Source organism: Camelus ferus, chromosome 7 (genome assembly GCF_009834535.1).
Source record: "Camelus ferus isolate YT-003-E chromosome 7, BCGSAC_Cfer_1.0, whole genome shotgun sequence".
NCBI lineage: Eukaryota > Metazoa > Chordata > Mammalia > Artiodactyla > Camelidae > Camelus > Camelus ferus.
Window position 1 is genome coordinate 44,479,403 of NC_045702.1, and position 21,845 is coordinate 44,501,247.

The 21,845-nt window shown below is 42.6% G+C and overlaps 1 long non-coding RNA gene across 2 annotated transcripts; it reads left to right on the forward strand.

The window, feature by feature from the left end:
* The first annotated feature begins 713 nt into the window (after window positions 1-713).
* On the forward strand, window positions 714-18,051 carry LOC116664918. Of its 2 annotated transcripts, none has more exons than XR_004321464.1 (4): window positions 714-958; window positions 1,537-1,746; window positions 5,484-5,579; window positions 17,631-18,051. It is a non-coding gene; the product is annotated as an uncharacterized LOC116664918 (long non-coding RNA). The 2 variants fall into 2 exon arrangements; XR_004321465.1 differs by having other exon boundaries at window positions 1,537-1,738.
* The last annotated feature ends 3,794 nt before the right edge of the window (window positions 18,052-21,845 follow it).

The following is a 21,845-nucleotide window of genomic DNA, read 5'->3' on the forward strand; positions in this document are numbered from 1 at the left end:
TTTGACTAATAATCTTAACTTGTCATTTTGTTTTTAAAATTTGATAAACGGACTGGGAATTTAAAAAGGGAGCTGTTTGTGTTAAATTTATAACCCTGCTTCCTGGCATTTTAGGATTGGTTATTACTTTTGGATTCCTTTTTTTGTCAGAGTGTGTGTGTATGTGTGCTCACTCCCTTCTGGTTTTTCCCAGTATGTCCGTGTGATGTTCTACAGAAAACTCTTGAGAGGTATAGACTTCATCGGATATGTGGTGTTTTCCAAATCTTAATTCACTAACAAAGAGAAAACTGAAAAGATGTGAGTAGAGGGTTTTATTAGTGCAATTTTTGCTTTCTATTGCTATACTCTGCAATAAAAATCAAACAGCATGTCAGCAATGATTCAGTTATTTTGACAGGGAAAATAGGAAATTCAGTCCCCCAATCAGATTTCCTTGTTTGTTTTGCCAGACATTGCCATCTACTTGGAATTTAGTGATGTTCACAATTTCACTTCGCTTTGACCTGAATAGACATCGGATCTTCTTAAACTTTTCTTATCTATTGACCAGAGAGACGGATAGAGGGACGTGCGACGAGTGTTTGCATATTTCATATGACAGTTGCAAGTGCTGGAAGGAAAATATGAGTCATGTGGTTGGCTACTTGTTTCGACTGAAGCCGACTGACTGATAAGTTCCTTGTTAGTCTCTGCTGTGCAGACATAGGACCCTGTGGCTTGGGTAAACAGCAATAGTCCTGGCCAAGAAAATTAGAGATATGGCAAAAACTACTTATTTGAAAGTGTGTCAAGGGAAAAATGGGTTGGTGAGGACTTATTTAGATCAGGGTCTGGCAAACTTTCTGTAAAGGGACAAAGAGTAAATATTTTGGACTTTGCAGATCATACAGACTCTGTTGCAGCCACTCAACTCTGCTTTGAAGCACGGAAGCAGACATAGAAAATACTTAAAAAGGTAAGCATGGATTTGTGTTAATGAAACTTTATTTATAAAAACAGGCAGTGGACTGGGTGTGGCCTATGGACCATAGTTTGTTGACCTCTGAGCTAGTCCTACTTCCTCATCTTACTGATGAACAAATGGACCCAGTGGGAGTGAATTTGTGAAATAAAATTCACATTTTATGGCAAGAGAAAAAAAATTTAAACTTAAAAATATTTTCCCTGCCCTTTAGCCTCCTCTCTCTTCTCTACTGTGCATTGTGTATCTGTGTTATGCATCAGCCAAACCTCCCCCATTGGCAGAAATACCTGCTCAGTCATAAAGAGTAGCGTTCTCCCAGCACCAATAAGATAACACCTTAAAAGATAACATTCCTTCTTGATCTTGTTAGGGGCCATGGCGATGCTTAGATCTGGATTGTGTCAACTGTCAATCGCACGTCATTTAATACACAGCCGTCTGTCTCAAGAAGCTTATATAACTTTGCCTTGACTTCTAATGGGCAGAACAGTTCTCAGAGCTTTCTGAGATGCTCTTCCTGGGTTATAGTCCTCAATACGGCTCAAATAAAATTTCCATTTCTTTCTTAGATTGATTAATTTTTTGTCGACAAAGCAAATCACTCAAAACCATCCAACCAGTTACGTGAGGTTTGACTCCTTCACTCCTGGCTCCCAGATGCCATGATTCCCCACCTGGACAGCTTCTCTTGGTTTCTCCCTGTGGATCTTCATTCTCAAAGTCATGTCAACCTGGGCAGCAGGTCATTGTTCAGCTGTATGGGAGTGGCAGGTACATGTGTAAGTACTTGTGCCTAGAGGTTCTGATTAATGGTATTTATGAATGTTAAAGTGAATCAAAATATAAGAAATCTAAAGTGTCTGTAAGCTACTTGTTTTCAAAATTTTAAATGTTCTATGCGGTCTTTTCTCTTGTCAATCTTTTCAATTGTTCCAAGCCTTCCTGTGTAAGTGCTGATATAGATCGGGGCCAGCCTGGCTGAGGGTGCTGACAGACTGTGGGAAGGGTCTCTAAGGTGGAGAATGAAAAATGGAGAACTGACACTTTGTAGAAATCAAAGAGGATGGCAAGGTCGGGGATGTCTGGAGAAGTGAATAAATGGGGTGTTAAAGCTGCATGAAGCTGTGAAGACGTCATGAGGTTTAGAACTCCTCTGCTGCAAACAGTTCCTGCTTCAGCCTGCCCTAATGATGGGGGCAGGATGGTCCCACAGCGCCAGCCAGGTGATCCGACACCTTCCTCAGTGTTAGAAGGTAGTTCTGTCAGCAAGGATATCTTTGCTCTCAGGTCTAAACAAGAAAGGCACAAGCCGGAGCTTTGTGTGACCAGGCTCCCCAGAGCACAGAAGGCCCCTTAGCAGTAGCAAGAAGAGCATAAACAGCACACAGACGCAGAGAGATGAGGTGAACAGAAGGAACCCTGGTGCCCACTTTCCCTTTTTCGATGCCCAGATTAGATCCCTGAACCACCCCAGGACCCCCTGATTACCTCTTTTTATTTTGCTTGCATTAGTTGTGTGTGTGTGTGTGTGTGTGTGTAAAAATTACATTTAATTATAACTGAGTATGTTTTGACAAATCAAATATTTCCTATATTACTATTGCATTTGGTCTAACCTATAACTATAGAAATATTTCCGGAGAATTCTTCATGCCTCGGTCTCTAGCTTTCACTCAAGTCTTGTTCACATCACACGGTGGAATTGATCGCAATTTCAAGCAAGTATGAAATTAACATTAATAATAATTCTTTGCCAGCATATGCTTGGGTTATTTTTAGTAGAGCATTTGGCACCCACTGTCAATCAGTCCTGGCTGTTTGTTTGTTTGTTTACTATCTCATTGGTTAAAGTATCTGTCTTCAAATCTCAGGTTGTATATACAACCTACATTTTCCCAGAAAATGATTTGTTTTTAGCAAAACTGATGCCACTATATTCCTCTTACATTCATTATACTCCTAAGAGATGTCAAAGATAGCCTTCCGTGTCTTTTACGGAAGAAATGTGTAAGTATATCCAGAATTTTATGAATTTATGCACACACACTCATGGGACAAATATACGCAATCACACCTCCTCCTCTCTCTTTGTCTGCAGGAAAGGCTGCTGTTTTGAGATACAGCTCCCTCTCACAAAGAGAAATTACAAAACTTTCCCAGAGGTTGAAGCCACTGTAGAGACCCAGCAGTTGTTTTGAATGTTTTCACTGCTTCAGGGAATTCCTTGAACTTTGAATTCATAAATTTAGTTTCCACAGAAAGCCTGCTGAGATCTTAATTGGGATCATGTTGATTTTATAAGTTAATTGGGAAGAATCAACATTCTAACAATATTGAGTCTTCTAATCCATGAAAAGGGTCTGTCTCTTAATCAATTTAAGTCTTCCAAAATTTCCCTCAGCAGTGCTTTGCAGTTTTTGGTGTATCGGTCTTGCAAGTTTCTTGTTACATTTATTTCTATGAATTTTATGATTTTGGGTGCTATTTTATTCAGCATTTTTTAAATTTAATTTTTAAATGGTTTCCAATATTTTATAAATATGTAATTTTTAAAATATCCAACAGCCTTGCTAAGTTAACTTAATAAATTGAATAATTTCGTCTGATTCTCTCTGTATACTTAATTATGTCCTCCATGAACACTGATGTTTTACTTTTTCCTTTCCAATATTTTACCATTATTTTCTTTCTCTTGCCTTATTGTACTTTTATATACTCTAGTATAATATTGACTAGAAAGATATGAGAGTGTTAAATGCAGAGTTTTGTTTGTATCTTTTATTAGATTAAGGACTTTCTCTGCTATTTCTAGTTTACTGAGTTTTGCTTTTTTTTCAAGATCATGAACAGCTGAATTTTGTCAAGTGCTTTGTGAGCATATTTGAGATACAGAGTGTATTTGAGATGCACATATTTCCTTCTCTTTTATTCTGCTAAGATGATGAATTGCTTTATTTTAGAATGTTAAGCCAATGTAACGTTCCTGGAGTGAATCCCATTTGGTCATGATATATTATCTTTTTGCTCTATTATTAGATTTGGTTCATTAATATCTTGCTTGGGATTTTTACATGTCATTTTCCTATATCAGGTTCTGATGTTAATGTTAAGGTCCACATAAAATAGTTGGGAAAAGTGTTTCTTCCACTTTCATTCTCAGGAAAGGTTTGTGTAAGAATTCATGATCAAGGCCATGTGAGTATGTGATTTTCTTTGTGGGAACTCTTTAAATTATAGATTTAATTTCTGTAATAGATATAAGAGTACTCAGATTTTCTATTCTTCTATGTCAGTTTTGGTAAATTATGCTTTTCTGGAGTTTGTTTACTTCACTAAATTTTCAAATTTATTGTCATACAGTTCTTTATAATATCTTCTTTCTTATTTTTTAATATCTGTAGTGATGTTCTCTTTTTAATCCTTGGAATTGGTTATTTGTGTTTTCTCTCTCTTTTTAAAAAAAATCTGTCTTTTTAGGAGGTTATGAATTTTATTAATCTTTTTAAACTGCCAATTTTTGATTTATTGATTTTTCTCCTTGTATGTATATTTTATATATCATTGTTTTCTGCATTTATCATTATCATAACTTTTCTTCTGTTTTTCTTGGGTTTAATTTATTTTTTCTCCCAAGCTTCTTAAGATGGAAACATTAATTTTCAGTCTCTCTTCTCTTAAAATGTGTCTCCTTACCTACTATATTCATTTATATTTTTAATGTATGCATTTAGTTCTATAAATATCCCTTTAAGCACTACTTGAGCTTCATTCCACAAGTTTTGCTGTGTTGTATTTTCACTTGGTTCAAAATGTTTTTCAATTTCCACTTTGGCTTCTTCAGTGACCTATGGATTATTTAAATGCATGTTGCTTAATTTCCAAACACTTAGTGATTTTTCTATTTATCTTTCTGGTATTGATTTCTCATTTAATGCTTCTCTGACCAAAGAAAATATTCTGATTTCTATCTTTTTACGTTGTTGAGACTTAGTCCCAGTTTATCGTTTATTTTGGTAAATGTTTCCCACTGCACTGAGGAAGAATGTATGTTCTCCAGATACTGGGTAAAGTATTCAAAATATGCCAATTATATCAAGTTGGTTAATCATGTGGTTTCAAATTGGTTTTTTTACTGATCTTTTATCTGCATATTCCATCAGTTACTGGGAGGTTTGTCGCAGCTGGTACTAGTTTGGCTCTGGAGAATGTGAGCAGGGCTTCCCTGTCCAGCTGCAGAGGCTGGTCCTGCCATCAGAGAATTGTGATTAGCACTCCCTGGAGTTGGGGGTCAGAACTTATGCTGAAAATGAATGTCAACCCTAGGACCTGGGCCTAAATAAACTAGGCAAACTCAAGATGAGTCAGAGCCCTGTGTTGAAAATTTAGTGCCATATTTGAATGAAAAAAAAATGAAATTCTATCAATTGCATAATTGGCTTCTGGTTGGCTTTTTAATTTCTTTGGTCTGCTGTTTCTTCTTCTTTAAGCTGGCCCATAAAAATGCTCTCTTTTCCAGGCTATAGAGCACACACTAAGGGCTTGGCCACAGTCTGTGTGAAGACTGAGGAATGTGGATGTGAATATGTGTAACACCGATGATGGGAGGTATGTGGTAAGTACCTTTTACCTGTGGAGATCTGCCTCTTCGGTAACTACTGATTTTGGAAGTGGGACCTGACATTGCCTGATACATGGGTTCAAACATCTCCCTAAAACCCGTGTCTAAGTGGTGGGCTTTTTCCCAGGTGAGCACATGTGCTGACTCCAAATTGTCTGTGGATCTGGGCTTGGCACTGGCAAGGGGTTTACAGGTGAGCGTAGACTTCTTAGGAGCATCAGGCTGGAGAAGAACAAAGGTTTGAGAATTCAGAAAGACCTAGAAGATAATCCTATCCTTGCACTTTCTAGCTCTGCGACAAGAGCAAAATCGCAGCCTCTCCGAGTCTCAGCTTTTTCATCTGGGAAACCTGACTCAGGATTTACAGTTAGGATGAAATAAGTAGGGAGCGCCTAGCCCTGTGCTTGGCTCCACAGCTAATCAACACATGCTAGTTCCTCCTCCTCCTTTCCCAGTGTCCCAAGAGAAAGAATTGAACCCTAATTTTGGGCTTAGTGTTAGAGACTGAGTGTGCTGTTAGCACTGGGCTAAGGCTGGGAATAGGGAGGGTTGGGGTCTGCGGGTCTGAGGGTCTGCGGGTCTGAGGGTCTGCTTTCTCACACAAAGAATGAGGACCGGCTCACAGTGACATCAGGCCCTGCCCATTACGCTCAGCTCATGCCAATGCAGTTAACATCCCGGGAGAATTGTAAGACAGCCAGGAAAGACATGACTGGCACTTGAGCTTCTGTCCAAACGTGGAAAAGTCCCTCGCACATCAAAAGTTGACCCAAATATAATGCTAACGTTTTCCTTTTACACAGAACTGGGATCTGTTAGCACTCATCACTTTCCGAAATTTGCAGTAAAGCACATCGTAGGAAAATGTTATTGCCAGTGACTGAAGAAGGGCTGGTAGTTTTGGCTCGCAGGAACTCCAACAGAAATGGAAGCATCAGCTCAGGCTGGGGGAGAGCGAGTCAGGAGTGATGCCTCTACTCTGGAGGCTGTGTGGGAGGTTCTGGGAGGGTATTCAGGTTGACCTGGAGTAACGGGGGACAGGCATCTGGGCAGACCCTGTCTGAACGGTGAGAACAAGTTACAGGTCTTCTCCCAGGATGCGCTTATCTCTGGCAGGCTGTGCTGAGGACCCAGAGGCTCCTCCTGGCTCAGTGGAGGATCAGGCTGAAGTTGATTAGTGATGTCTGCCATGGAGCAGGAGGGGCTGGTTGACCCCGGTGCTATTTTTTTAAATTTCTTTTAAATTTAAGTTTTTCCTCAAAGGAATATATTTACGTAATGGGAAGAGGCAATGATCCTACGGAGCTCTAATGGAAACAGTGGCCCCTGATATTACATCTCCCCATCCCAAAAGGCAAGCTCTCTCAATTTTTAAAAGCTATGTATTCTTATGTTCATATTTCTTTTTTTTTTCTTTTATTAAGGACAATTTCAAACCAATACAAAAGTTGGGAGACTAGTATGAGAAACCCCGTATTCCATCACCTGGCTTCTACCACCACTGTCATATGGCCAGTCTTGTTTCATTTATCCCTCTCTCCTTCCACACTATTTCAAAGCAAATCCAAGTTCCTGAATCATTTCACCTGTAAATAATTTACTATGACTCTCTACAAAGATAAGGAATCTTGTTTTCAACATAATCACATGCTATTATCTTCTTAGTGTCATCAAATATCCAGTATTCCAAACTACCTGATGATTTTATCATTTAAAAAATATTTTACCTCAATATTTCTAAGTAATATGCTTAGATTTGAGTCATTTATTTTCAAATTTGATAGCACAGTTGCTGTATTCCAGGCCTTCTCATCTATTTTAGAGCAAGTCTGCAAATCACTGGGGGGCAGAAAGGAGCCTGTGGGCGAGACGTGATGGTCTCCCACTGGGGTCCCAACCCTGTGGCCTCCCCTGCAGATGCTGGCCTTCTAAGCAGCAGCATCCTACGATTATGCCATGGGGGCTTTGTGCTGTCACTTTGTGGGTGTGAGCGCAGCGTTGGAGTTGCTTGTTCCACATGAGTGTACGTGGAGCGCACTTATGTAACAGCTCTCGGATTCATTCCTGACACTGGGGAAGCGGGGGTGACGACGCCAGCTGTTTCTGAGGGAGCCAGCGCGGTGTAATGGAAAGACATTACAGCTGTTGGAACTGGGAGAGCTCAGGTTTAAGTCCAGGCTCTGTCATTGGCAGCTACCTGACCTTGGGAAAATTACATAATCTCTCTGGGTCTCTGTTTTCTGTTTTCATACAATGTAGGGATAACAATGCTTACCTCTAAGGGAAGTTGTTGTAAGGACTCAGCACAGTAACACACATAACACACTGGAACACCTTGGCACACAGTAGGGAATCTGAATTCACATGCTCTCTCTGCATATATATACTGTACACGTATATTTATACATGTGTGTATATAAATCTGTATATCTTCAATATCATATTTATTTTTTATAGATAGACAATAAATTAACTCACTTTTATCTTGCAGTTTTACTGATTGTATTTATTTAAATATTAGCCAGCCTTTCTACTTAAATTGCTACTTATAACTGCCTAATATAAAAATTCCTTTTAGTAAAACTTCCTTAATTCAAATTAAAAATCCAAATCATAGAATTTTCTAAAAAATAAAACAACATTTATTAGTTTCATGTAATGCTAAGTAATTGAAAGTAAACTCTTCTCTCTTGGTTGGACTTGCTTTAACAGACACATGACTCATATAGTTGAAAATGTTTCTTTCATTCAGGGCTCCTCTGGTAGCAAGACACAGAAAAAGAACACACATTAGCTTAAGAAAGAGGGGATTTTACTGGCTCACAGGTGTACAAAGTCTAGAGGTTGAGTTGTCTCCACTTATGTCATGGTCCAGAGCCTTGTAGAACACTGTTAGATTTTTCTTTCTCTTGTCACCTCTCAGCTCTGCGCATTGCCTTCAATATGTAGTTTCTTCCAGCTTTCAAAAGTGTTCAGAGTAGCCACCGAGCATCTCTAGTTTGTGTTGCCCTTGCAGTTCTCAATCCCCAGGGAAGAGAAACGTTTCTTTCCCCGGATCCATAATCACATCTTAGGGAAGACTCTGACTGGCTCAGTTTGGTCACATGCTCACATGTCAGGTGAGAGCACAGGCAAGGGGCTGTTGAGACAGGCAGTCTCACCTCAGCCACGTGGAAGGAAAGGGGTGATTCCCTAGAAGAAAAGCCAAGAGTTGATATCATAAAATGATACAGTTTAGGGAAAAAACAATTGTATCATTTACATAACTTACTAGGCAAGTAGTTATTGGTCATGCTGGCACCATCAATATATCATGATTTGTATCAAAGTTCTTTCTTTCAATTAAAATGAACACTCTTCTCTGCAAATGTGTTTGTCCTATTAAAACTCCATGCCAAATAGTTTATTTATAGAGAATAATACGTGAAAGTGTTCTTAAACACTTACTATGTGTCAAGAAGTATTCTAAGTACATAACATACCTTAACCCAAACCACATGAGAGATAGGAACTTTTACTGTCTCCATTTTACAGATGAGTAAACTGAGGCTGAGCAAGTTAAGTAACTTTCCCCAACCACACAGCTAGCAATTAGAGGAGCTGAGATCACACCTGGGCAGTCTGGCCACAGAGCTTGTGCTCTAAGTATCTAATGACAAAAGGAGATTTCAACCCAGCATGCGTTACAGTGCCACAGAGGACAACCGAGGGAAATCCATGTTACCTGTAACACACATGGATGCTATTTATTCTGAAATGAAATTAATTCATCAAAGATTAAGTTGTCTCTGTAATTAGCATTATGGTAGGTGTCTTAGGGGTTGGGTGGGTCATATGCAAAATGGGAAGGCTTGATCCTCTCTTTGAAGGAGTTTAATTCTATTTGAGGAGGTAAAGCATAGAAATGGGAAACAAACAAACAAACAAACAATAAAACTGAAGCCACTCAGGAGCCCTATTTCTATGTATTGGGGAATAGGGACTGAACTCATGGCTGGAGAGGCTGGCTGGACCTAGCTAAGAAAGCCTTGTGAGAAGGTGAGTGTTAAGTTGGGCTGTAAGGGAAGACTTTAATGGGTTAGCAAAAACTCAAGGGAAGCCTTTAATCATTATAAACAACAGGCAAGATGGCTGACATTTGTGTGTGCTGCCAAGGACCAGGCGATCTGCCACCCCTCCGTGTGCACAGCAGCCCCGGGAGGTGAGTTCATTCATTGGATTCTAGACTGTGGGAAGATACCCTCATGCATCCTGGGGCATGTGTGCTTGTGCTGGTTTCCACCACCTTCATGCCAGCGGCCTTGCAGTGGCCCTGGCGGGAGGCGTTCACAGACATGAGCAGCGCAGCAGACATGACTCCAGGAGATGCCCAGGCTGCATCTTGCCCAAGCTGGGCCACTGAAGAAATTTCCAGAGATGTCTTTCCTGGAGCCATGCATTACCAAGGCTCTGCTAAGATGGTGAAGGTTGGACTATAAAGTATCAGTCTAACCTTAAACCAGTGAAACTGCAAGGCAAAATTATTTACCGGGTTTGCTTACATCAGCATAATCTGAGCAAACCATCCCCAAGGACAAGCTAAAATAAGCAGGAAAGGCATGTGGATGAAATATAATCAGAGGCAGGGGAAAAGACGCGAGAAATCAACCAAGTCGACTGAATAACGTTTTCTGACCACTTTCCCAACATCCTTTTAGCTACAGTGTCCACAGGAACACCCCAAGTCCCTAAGTCCTTGAAGTTGACAAGGAAGAACCCGGGTGTGTGTGTGTGTGTGTGTGTGTGTGTGTACGTTTATTTTGTGTGCATGCATGAGTGTGTGTGTGTGTGTGTGTGTGTGTTTAAATTCATGGCCAGAAACTGTTGTATGTGTTAATTGGCTGAAAAATTAGGAGAGTGCCAGGTTCTGCTTTAACTGGATCTTCTAAAGGGTAAATAAAAGGTAGGGAAGGGAGGTGCATTCTTTGATCGATGTCTTCCTTTGGAGTGTGCACAGCTGGTCCAGAGTTTCTCTCTTTCCTAATTAAGGGAACTTATTCCACTCACACTCAGAGCTGCTGCCTGTGAGCTGGTCTGGAAGCTGACATCAAAGCCAGGTGGCCAGAAATGTCCTTGCAGGGGGAGCAGGCACAGAGGACTGGACCCCCAGAGTGTTATGGAATCTATATGGAAACAAAAGATGACAATGACATAATGAACAGCAGAGAAACACGATGTCCAGCTCTGGTCTGGAGAAATGGTTCTAGAAAAATGGCTTCAACTGAGTCTTGGAAATATACCCAAGGAGTTAACCTTAGGAGGCTTAATGAAGGTAACCCCCCTACAATAGCTTTTGAAGATCAGCCTTTGTTGTGGTGGGATGTGGGGCAGCGCTGAGTTTGCCCAGGCTGGAAGAAGAGAGAAATGATCCTAGAGCCTTGCCTCTGTTGTCCATTTTCCTCACCACAGCCAGGGCTACGGGGAGGCAGGCTAGCTACTTAGGGAGCAAAATTTAAGGAGATCGTCACCCTCTGGTACTTGCAGTATTGCAGTCAGAGGAATCTTCCAAACATGCACATATGAGTGCCCCAAAGATGGAGTACAAAGGCCCTCACGATGCTTAAAGCTGTGAGTGCTTCCCTCAATTTCATGTGCCTGCAGACTATCCAGGGAGCTTGTGAACATGAGATGCGATTCTAGGTTCGTAGGTCATAGGTGGGTCCTGAGATTCTGCATGTGTAACAAACTCCCAGGTGATGCCTAGGCTACTGGTCTGGGGACCACACTTAGGCTAGTGAGGGTTCAGGTGCCAGCAAAGCAAGGCCGTGAGCCGTATCTGGCCTGCCTTGTCCTTGTAAGTAAAATTTTATTGGAGCACCTTCATTGACATACTGTCTGCTGGTGTTTTTCTGGATACAGTGGAAGAGTTGAATGGTTTTGACAAAGACCGTATGGACCACAAAGCCTAAAATATTTACTATCTGCCCCTTACAGCAAAGTTTGGTGGTCCCTGGTTTACAAAATCTGTTTCTGTTCCTCATCACTCACGTTTCAGCCGAATTCCACGGACTTGAACTTCTGGGGCTTTGTCGATGATGTTACCTCTCCCTTAATGTTCTATTGCTTCTCTTCATTACCTCCTGCCGTGTTGTTTGATCTCAGTTTAGATGTCATGTCTTCCATAATTTCTTTCTTGACCTTCCCAAACTGAGCTAGCGGACTCTCACAGCACGAAGAGAGTCCTGAACTCCCCATTGGGACACTAATTACCCTGAGCTGTAACTGCCTGTTTCATCATCTGTATTTCCCACTAGATCATAGACTTCTTAAAGGTAGGGACTATATCTGTTAATTATTGAATTCCAGGCACCAGGCACATAATATTCAGTTTTAAATTTGATAATTTTATGGCAATTTTAGGCACCTTTCTAATTTTTAAGCACGCTGAATGGAAAGAGCTCTTCCCATTCTAGGGAAAGTCAACCCATTCTGCTTCCTAGTGCTGGTCTCCTCGAAGAAGATGAACTCCTCTGTGGTCATCCACCCTAATGAGCACAATGCCACCACACCCACCTAACACCATATCCACGCACACAAACACGCACACACAACACACACAGAGACACACACACAGCAGTTCTCAGCTCTGATTCTTGTATTGGGCAGAGGACCTATGTATCTTTTGAGATGAAAATATTTGAGAATTTGAGAATGAATCTGGTTTTCCTGGAATCTTCCGTACTCAGACTCTCAAGAGCTGGGGTAAAGATTTTAGCAGGGAAGAGAGTGAAATTCTTGCTTACATTTTATTTATCCCTGCTCCCCTTTACCAGAGAGAACGGAAATCCAGCTCAACGGGTCCTTTCAAGAAAGTAATCAGCCATTAGGTCAATTGCCTCTTTCAAGAGGCCAAGCGTGCTTGTCAAAGGTCACTTCCACTCAGCAGGGCCAGTGGAACCTTGGGTGAAGAGCCAGGGTCTGCCCAGGGAGCCACTGGGGCCGGCCTGGGGTCTGGCCCCAGCAGTTCCCTGGAAGTCGTCCTTGAACACACTATGTGCTTCCAAGGTGGCCCTTCCACAGTAGGAAGGAGGAATCCAGTGGTGAGGCTTAAAGACCTTAAGCCAACCACCGACTGAAGGTTGGTAAGATTATCTGGGTGAGATGTCCTGAGCTAACCAGATGCAGCCCAAGCCACTGGTTCTTTCATTCTTTCCTGAGATGTTCAAATCATCACCACGATGTTTTGCACTTCATGAGGCATTTACCTCTTTTCCTCACGTTCTTTATTTCTGCTCGTTTCTGGTCAGTTCTAACAGACCCATTCCTTCAAGATCATAGTTAACTCTCAGAATCCATGTACATCCAGTGTCATGGCTTTTTCGTTATCACAGATGAGTACTTATGACTTTTTAATATCATAGGCATTTCCTCCGCAATCACTCTCACTCTCTTTTTGAAGCGAGAAAAAAAAGCTCCTTAGGAGAAATTATGTAACTCTAGAAACAAGAGCCAGCCTTTGAGACATCCTGTGACAGTGAGAAGCCAAATTCCAGATGTTGGGTTTTGATTCTCCAAAGCAATGTGTGCAGGGAAGGGAGGGCTGGCTGTGGGATCAGGAATTCATTAGAGGTTTGCTGATTTCCCTCCCAGCGCAGTTAAGAGTTCAAGGCGGGCAGTGAAGAAGGGCTCTGGGGGACAGGTCAAGGTGGGCGGCAGCTTTAGCCCCATCTTCTGAGCAAAACAACCCCCCTCCAACCTTCAGATGCCTGGCCTGTTTCCCCTCCCGATGCGCTCAGTAAATGCTTACCAGTAACCGTCTGAGGGAGGACAAAGAGGATGGGATCCTTGGAGAAGATCATTTATTTATCTGTTTATTTTCCTTTGTGCATTCTAAATATGTTGAATGAGTAACTTCTGGATTTTTTAAAGTTTGACCTTTTTCTTCCCCTCTTCTTTTAAAATATGAAGTAGTTGCTCATTTCAGTTTTGCTTTTGTCATAGTTGGGATTTTTCAGGCCACACACAGACATACTTTTTAGTTTTGGCAAGAAGTAAATAGCCAAGGCTCATAAATTACATTCATAAATATTTAGCGCACTTCAGTGTGTGAAGGAGTTTTAAAGGAAAAGAAAGAAAACTAAGACTGGGTAAAAACAAACATTTATCCAGAGGAAAATGAAATCCATTATTTTATTGTTTGAAGACTTAGAAGCAGTCACCAAGACACAGAAAAGAACTATTGACATTTTCAAAAGAATCATATTCTGCTCTCAGCATAACAGCAAGGAAAAATCGCTCTTGCTTTCAATATAGTTTGGGATTAAGTGCCCCGCAGTGACAGGGTGAAGAAATAGTTGCATTTTAGAGTCGATGAATCATAGAGAAAAAGAAACTATGTCCTGGAACCAATCAGTGATCTAATACTGAGTTGCTTTGGGGTCAGACAGTGGGCGGGAGTCAGAGATTGGCTTCTTGTCTTCCATTTCTGGGATGGGGAGCCGGCATTGCCCTCCTGGTCTGGAATTGAAGATCAGGTGTGCCCCACAGTAAGAAACTTGAAAGCACGGCTATTGGCATCTATCAGAATGGATGCTGAGTAGGAGTGATGCTTGGGAAAGGAATGGTTTACTTTAGAAGAGTACTTACCTCTGGATTTAATCTAGTCAGTCACTCCAGTACATTTAAAAGAGGATTTAATTTCTAAAACATTGATCGCCACAAAGTCTTTTAGGAATCTCTCTGTTGCACAAAATGAGATATTATTGTGCTGGCTGACTTCCTCTCAGGTTTATGAGGATATTGGCACCAACATTATTTTGTCATGTCCCTGCTCCAGGGTCTCCCCAGTGTCTCCTGCAAGTTTTCTCAACCTGGACATTCTTGATATGGGGGCTGGACAATTCTCTGTAGTGGGGAGCTGGCTTGGGCATTGTAGGACATTTAACGGCATCCTTGGCCTCTACCCACTAGCTGCCACTCTCAGTCATGACAATTAAAAATGTGTCCAGACTTTGTAAATGTGGTTCCCGGGGAGAAAGGGAGCAACACTGCTCCCGGGTGAGAAGCTGGGGTTTATCAAATAAAGGGTATAAGGCTTTGCCTCTCCATCGCCAAAGGTTTGGTCCCCACCTCTCTCACCCTCACCTTAAGGCACATCTGTCTCCCAGTCCCCATGCCACAGACCTTCCTCATTATTACCCTCTGTTCGTTTGTCTTCCCCTCTGAAACGCCTTTCTTTTTGCTTGCTCTCTGCTAAATCCTTGCCGGCCTTTGGTGACATCTCCAGTCCCAGCTCCTTCAGAGTTCCCCACCCACATGGCTTTCCTCTTCTTCACACGGGTGGTATTTATTGTCCCCCTTGCTCTTTTGAGGACAACAGAGAGTCCAGATATGGTCAGGGAGAGCTGAGAGCAGCGGGCTCTTGCTCCTACAGAGAGCCCTGGAGAAGAATCAAGAACCCAGAGTAGAAATGACTGCCCGGGGCAGCCCTGAGAGTCCTTGTAAATCAAAGGGGACCAGATGTTGCTGAGAGAGGACCAGACCCAACAAGGCCTTGCAGTAGGCTAGGGCTGATGCCTGGTGGTTGGTCAACAGAGCATACTGACGCCAGAAGTCCAGATGGGGACAAGGAACATGGCTATTAGGGATGAGTGGCACTATTAAGGACAAGTTTTATTGCATGCCAACACCTAGGCACTGCGTAACCTACTTCAGGCAATTAGTAGGGTGGCTCTGGGGTTTAAGTACCCCACAATCCCATCAGAGTCCTTTCTAGCTATTTCCTTTAATAGTAACGATTCTATTACTTAAAGTGACCAACTGTAAAAATTATCTTGGGATGGTTTTGGGGGAGACCCAGGACATGGGACTCTCAGTTTCAAAACTGAGGGAGTCCTGGGCATACAAGGATGAGACGGTCACCTTGCTACCACTGCTGTATATTGCAATTATCAGCACCACCATCAGTGTAGTTTCTAATGTTCTCTGTTAGGTGCAATTTAAGTTTTCTCAATTTTATGCAAAGGTAATTGAAAGCTACTTTAAGAAAAAAAAAATTTTTTTTGATGTGTAGCATGATCCAAGGAAAAGAAAACTGTACCTGCCTTCCAAATGGAAGTCATTGCTAATGTAGCCTCTTCTGTAGAGAATTCTGGAGTAGCCACTGCCAATAGAGTTGCAGTTCTGATACCGGGCTCTTCCCTGGCACTGGGCCCATCTGAAGGGATTCAGAACGCTTGTGGTCGTGAGGTTCTATGGTCTTGAAGGAATAGCCAGATATTTGAATGAGTATGTTTTCTTTTCCATTTCTGCAGCTCAGGCCTCTCTGCTGGTTAAGTCAACTGGGTGACCCTACCTACACAGCCTGGGATTGCTGTAGGCAGCTGTTCCCTTTAGAAAACATCTTGAGTTCCAGATAATTTAGTAGGTAAATCAGGATACTCTAACAAACAATGCTAGTGTAATTGTGCCAATGAAACTAGTTGAATTGTGTTTATCTGAGTAGACTTGGCCACAACAATACTTGTCCTGAATTCTAGTCTCATATCCATTACGGACAGGCCATAAAACTTGGCGCGAGGAGTTAAAGATAGTGGAAGGGCGTGACATTAAAGGCACAGCACTGGAAGGTTTTGGGGAAACGTAACTGTCTAGTGTCCTGATTATCGTGCTGTTTGGTATGAATCTACACACATATTAAAATTGAGAGAACTTTACAAAAAATTCTCAAAAACAAGGTCAATTTTATTGGATAATAATTTTCAAAATAAAAACGTTAAAAAAAGCCAAAAAAGCATGGCATAGAGCAGTTAATGCCCCCAAGCCAGTTTTTTAATCTATAAAATGGGAATAATATTGCTTAGTTTGTATCAAATGAGCTGAAAGCACACTGAGAAGTATAAAATGTTATGCAAATGGAAGTTTTTGCATTGACAGTGCATTCTTTTAATGACTTAAAAAAAAAAGAATATTATGTTAACCTTATCCTGGATTTGTGTTCAAAATCTCACAGTACATTAGCACTCAGTTGCACGTGTGCGATGGAGCTGTTGTTTTTGGCTAACGTCATCATTTCATTAACTGTATGGTCTTGAGGTTTGGCCCTTGAGGCAGCATATGTGGAATGGGGACAGTGGAATTAAATGCCACAGACTTCACACAGTTGCCACTTAAGGGCAACTCTAAGCCACAATACTCCAGAGAATAAACTACCACAAAGTATGCCAGGTGGATAGAGATGACATCACCTAAACCCAACCTCAAGGTTCAAGCTCAGAAGAAAACCATCCAACTCTATAATTCTTATGTGATGTTTCAACCTGGGCCATTAGGTGTCGATTAGGAAGTAGGGTAGGGCCTGGTTTACTTTTCAATAGTATTTATGGTGTTGAGAACATCATGGAAGTTATTGTAGCGTGTGTGTGTGTGTGTGTGTGTGTGTGTGTGTGTGTGTTGGGTGTGCTGGGAGGTTGGAGGAGCGCACTAGCTTTCGAGTGAGACTAACCTAAGTTTAAAGAGCTCTGCTCTTTACTTGCGACTTAGAATTAATGATTGTTGAATTAACAATAATTATAGTAATAGTTTATATTATCTGGCTCAGTTGAGATGAGAATGCTGTCTTTGTGTCGAGAATATCTACCTGGATGCCTGTGATAAAACAGCCAGGTAGGACGCTGTGGGAGGATGTTGAGGACAGAAAGAATTTGCTGGAGCCTCCTCCTATCAGCCTGACTCTCTTGTAGGAGAAGAATCAGTTGGGAAGTAGAGGTGTGGAAGGCTGGCTCCCGGGAAGGTCCATGCAGATAGAAGGGAAAAATGATCAGTTAAATTTCAGGCAAAGGTAAGAACCCTTAAAAATGTGTGGCTGGGGAGTGAGTCTCCAGGAACCAACTGCAGCCAGACCAAAACCAGGCCTGCTGAAGGACCAGAGGGTGGGCTTCAAGGTGACGCTTGTTACTTCACAGAAGTCCTGTCCGCAGCTACTCCAGGGTGCCCAAGGGTGCCCAGGGAAACCTTACTCTGAACTGTGGACAGCAGGCCCTCATCTTCCTCCACGCCCTTCTCCAGGTTCCATCCACTTCACAGCTGTTCCCATCAGTTGGAATCCAGCCCATCGTTTAAGGCCCATCTCAGAGGACTCCTTCTCCACTGAACGGCACAGCTGGAAGTGTTCTCCTTTCTCTCCAACTCTGGTGCCAGGACTGTTGGGGTGAAAGAAAAAAAAAACAAGAAACTACTTGAGGGGTTGGGAAGGATAGATTTTGGAATGACCACCTTTGTTTTACATGAAAGTAAGAATATTTTAAAATGTGCAAACAAAACCATTTTCTTTTAATTTTACCAAAGTCCATATGTTAATTTAAAATGTTGGAAGAACATGTTTTCAGAACAAACGATGGTTTTGAAATAAAGCAAACTTCATCTTACAAATAGATATGCCTACATTGTTCTTTTTTCTTTTATTTCTTTTTTTTTAATTCTTTTTTTTTTCTTCTTCTTCTTCCTTTTTTTTTTCTTGCCTCACTTCACCTTAGGTTTCCAAAAAATTCACTATGGGCTTAGATCCTTCTGCAGACCATGATATTTGTCAGTCTGAACTCTGTAACAAGTTACCAGCATTTCTTTGACCTTTCTCAGGGTACCCATTATGGTGACAGTTTTTTGGTTTATGCTTATGGTGTCCCAACGTGCCTTAGGGTAGGACCCAATTCTTTCCTGTTTCTGTATCTTCTGAAGCTCTTTGACTAAAGTCAATCCCCATAAAAATTTGGATGGATGGATAAGTTGTGCTTGAATAAGGTAGACTTCTGGGTGGACCAGAACAAATGGTAGGGGCTTTCCCAGGGGTCCTTTGCTGCCTCAGTTCCTGAGAGTTCCAAACTGGAACCAGAGCTGTGGCAGATTGATTGCATTAACTACCCTTGTCCTGTAAGCTTGTTGTGCCCTACAAGGCGCCCAGCCAGCTGACTTATTTGGGATAACTGGATGTCAGCAGACATGATGCAAACAGAGGCCTGGAAAGGCACCTGCTTATTCCCGCTTGTGCTCTTGCACTCTGCTGCTGCCTTGAGAAGAACAGGATTGAGTTGCCTGCTGGGAAGTGGTAAGTGAAGAAAGCCAAGTTTTCCCAGTCAAGTCCAGCTTAGGCCGGCCAGCAGACAGCCAGCACTCAGACACAAGACCGTGCATCTCTTGGCTTCTGGTAGCTTTAGGCCTTCCTTGGCTTGTAGATGCATCACACACTCCTTTGTCTTTCCAAGGTGCTCTTCCTGTGTCTTCACATCCACCTCCTTCTCTGTGGGTCTGTACCTATGTCCAAACATGCCCGTTTTATAAGGGCGTCACTCATATTGGCTTAGGATCCATCCTGATGACCTCATTTTAACTCTATTACATTTGTAAATACCTTGTTTCCAAATAAAGTCACATTCTGAGATACTGAAGGTTAGGACTTCATGTATCTTTTTTTGTAGGGGACACAATTCAACCATAACATGTGGTAAAATTACCTCAAGTTACCATTAAAAGGCATGAGAGCCATTTCTATGGTGTGACTTAATGGCAGCCTCTTAATCCATCTCCTTCTCAAATCCCTTCTCCTAACCCACTGGGATTATTCCTATGGTCTATCATTTCAGCGCAGGAAAAAAATATCTCTTCAAAGATATCCTCTTGGGATGTTGGGGCCAGGATATAAATTCTTATTAGCTAGTCTCTTTGTTAAAAGCTGAAGTGAGCCAAAAAGATGACTCAGCCAGGAGGAGGGAATCTGCAGGGAGGGGAGGGGTCCGAGACCACCTCTGCCCACGCAGCAATTATCCCTCAGCCTGGACTCAGTGGCAGCGCTGGCATTCCTGGGGCCAGCTGGGGTGGGCGGGGCACCGCAAAGGAAGGCTCAGGTTCCCAGGGGGCACACCTGTACTCCCCAGGGGTCCTGGCCCCGAAGCTCCATCCTCTAACAAAATATTTTACTAGTCTTGAACTACATAGGCAAACACTCATCTAATTCTGAGTCTGTTAATTAAACATGAATAAAATACACCTAAATGTTTTCAAATCAACACACCACAAAAATACCAAAGTTTCGATACTTAAAACTAAACCAGACCAGACAGGCATACAGCCTCTTGATGGCTCAACTGCATAACACTTTGTGTTTTCAAACTTTTTCAGCCAACAAGCAGAGGGAAAGGTCTTCTAAATTTGGCAAATATATTATCATCCAGTAATAGCAGCTTCCCTGAATTACTTGCTGTAGAAAATGCTTTGCCCAGCTCTGGCTACAAATTTTCCTGCCACCTTGGTGAGATTTATTGCCTCTTAACACACGCCTCCAGTATCTCATGTCAAGCCATAGGTCGTGTGCAAATGAACCATTTCATTCTGGATTTTCCCAAGTTTTAAAATTAAACCTTCCCTCTAAGATAGAGAATTCTGCTTTGAGAGGGCTTGGGAAGAGAATAAATAGCATAAACATCAGCCATTCATGGGAAACCATTTGAAATCGGCAGCCAAAGTGGTCTGTGCGTGATGCGGTTGCTCTGCTTACTTTCTAGAAAATCTATAAATGTACCTTTTGGCTCCACCTATGTCTGTACCTGGAGAAACTTACTTTCCCTGAAAGAAGCAGTACTTGGCTTAGACAAGTACCTCACTCGTCTCTGTCCTGGGCAATCTGTTACTAGCTAGGCAGTCTTTGGTTCTGAAGAGGCTGGAGGCAGTTGTGAGTATGTGGAATGGTAGATTCGAGGTTCTCCACCCTGGCTGCACAGTAGAAGTGACTGTGGTGGCTTTAAAATAACCTGTGATGGTTAATTTTATGTGTAGTTTGACTGGGCCATGGTGCCCAGATATTTGGTTGAACATTGCTCTGGATGTTTCTATGAAGGCCTTTCTGGATGAATTTAACATGTAAATTGGTGAACTTTGAGTAAAGCAGATGGCCCTCCATAATGCGGGTGAGCCTTGTCAAATCAGCTGAAGGTCTGAATAGCGCAAAGGACGGACCTCTTTGCAAGCAAGAAGAAATTCTGCCAACAGAAGGCCTCTGAACTTCAAAGGCAACTCTGGCTCTTCCTGGGTCCCACTGACAGCCCACACTGCAACAATTATACCTGCCAGCCTGCATAATCACGTCAACTAGTTCCTTAAAATTAATCTCTCTCTATACATATCCTGTTGGTTCAGTTTCTCTGGAGAACACTGATTTACACAGCTCCCACAGCTGAGCCCTTTCCCCATTCTGATGCAGTTGGCCTGGGGTGTGCGGGGGAGTGTTATTTTGAAAAGCTCCCCAGGGGATCCTCAGGTGACCAGTGCTGAGGACTACTGCCAGACCACTCTCTTACTCTTGCAGGGAAAATTGATCCTGGGCCTATCCCATCACTGTCATTTGAGTCCTGACTTTGCCCTCAGTTGGCTGAAGAACCTTAGGCACTAACTCAAGCTTTCTGAGGCTCAGTGTTCTTATCTATAAAGGAGAGGAAATAACAGCAGGGCCATCAGATTGTTGTGAAGACGATGAGACAGCAATGACATGAGATGTGGAAAGGCACAGCATTCCCCTTTTCGTTCAGTGGGAGTGACATGTGTGTTGTATGTCTGTGACTTTTGGAATCATCATGTTGAACAAAACACATGGCTGTGTAAACAGGGTGGGTTTTATTATTATTATTTTTCCATCCTCATGCCCTAAGCTTTGGCCTCTCCTCCCTGAGACTGACCAGTCTCCGCAGTTTGCCTCGTGGGGCCGAGAGCCCTGTGTCTGGCCTGGTTTCAGCACAGCAGCTGCCGAGTCAGGATGGATGGGACCCTGAATATTCAAGATTCAGCGACTGTCGTTGACTTGAGGTCCCAGTGTGGGAGCTCTGCACAGGGGGACGACCTGGGACTTCGGATGGAGTCATAGGTCACTTTGCAAGTGTCGGTGAAACAAATTGAAATACTGTGGTCACATCGAGCCCGTGGAAGAGACCGGGAGACATATGTGAGCGATTTTCATGGTTGGCAGCGACGCCCACCAGCGCCTGCGGTGAGCAGCTTCAGCTCATGCGTTGGTGAAAACGATCCCCCTGGAGCTCCGGCGCGCCGGGCCGCGCGCTGGTGCTGGCGCCGTGCTTTCCGGGGGCCGCGCGCGCGCTCGGGAGCGCAGCGCCCGGCTGGGAAGCACGCTCCGCGGTGCAATTTCACACCCGGACATTTGAGAGGGTTATGGGAAACCACTTTTCCCTTACTCCATCATCCTGAGTGAAATGGAATCAGGACTTGTAAAAAGTGTGTCCT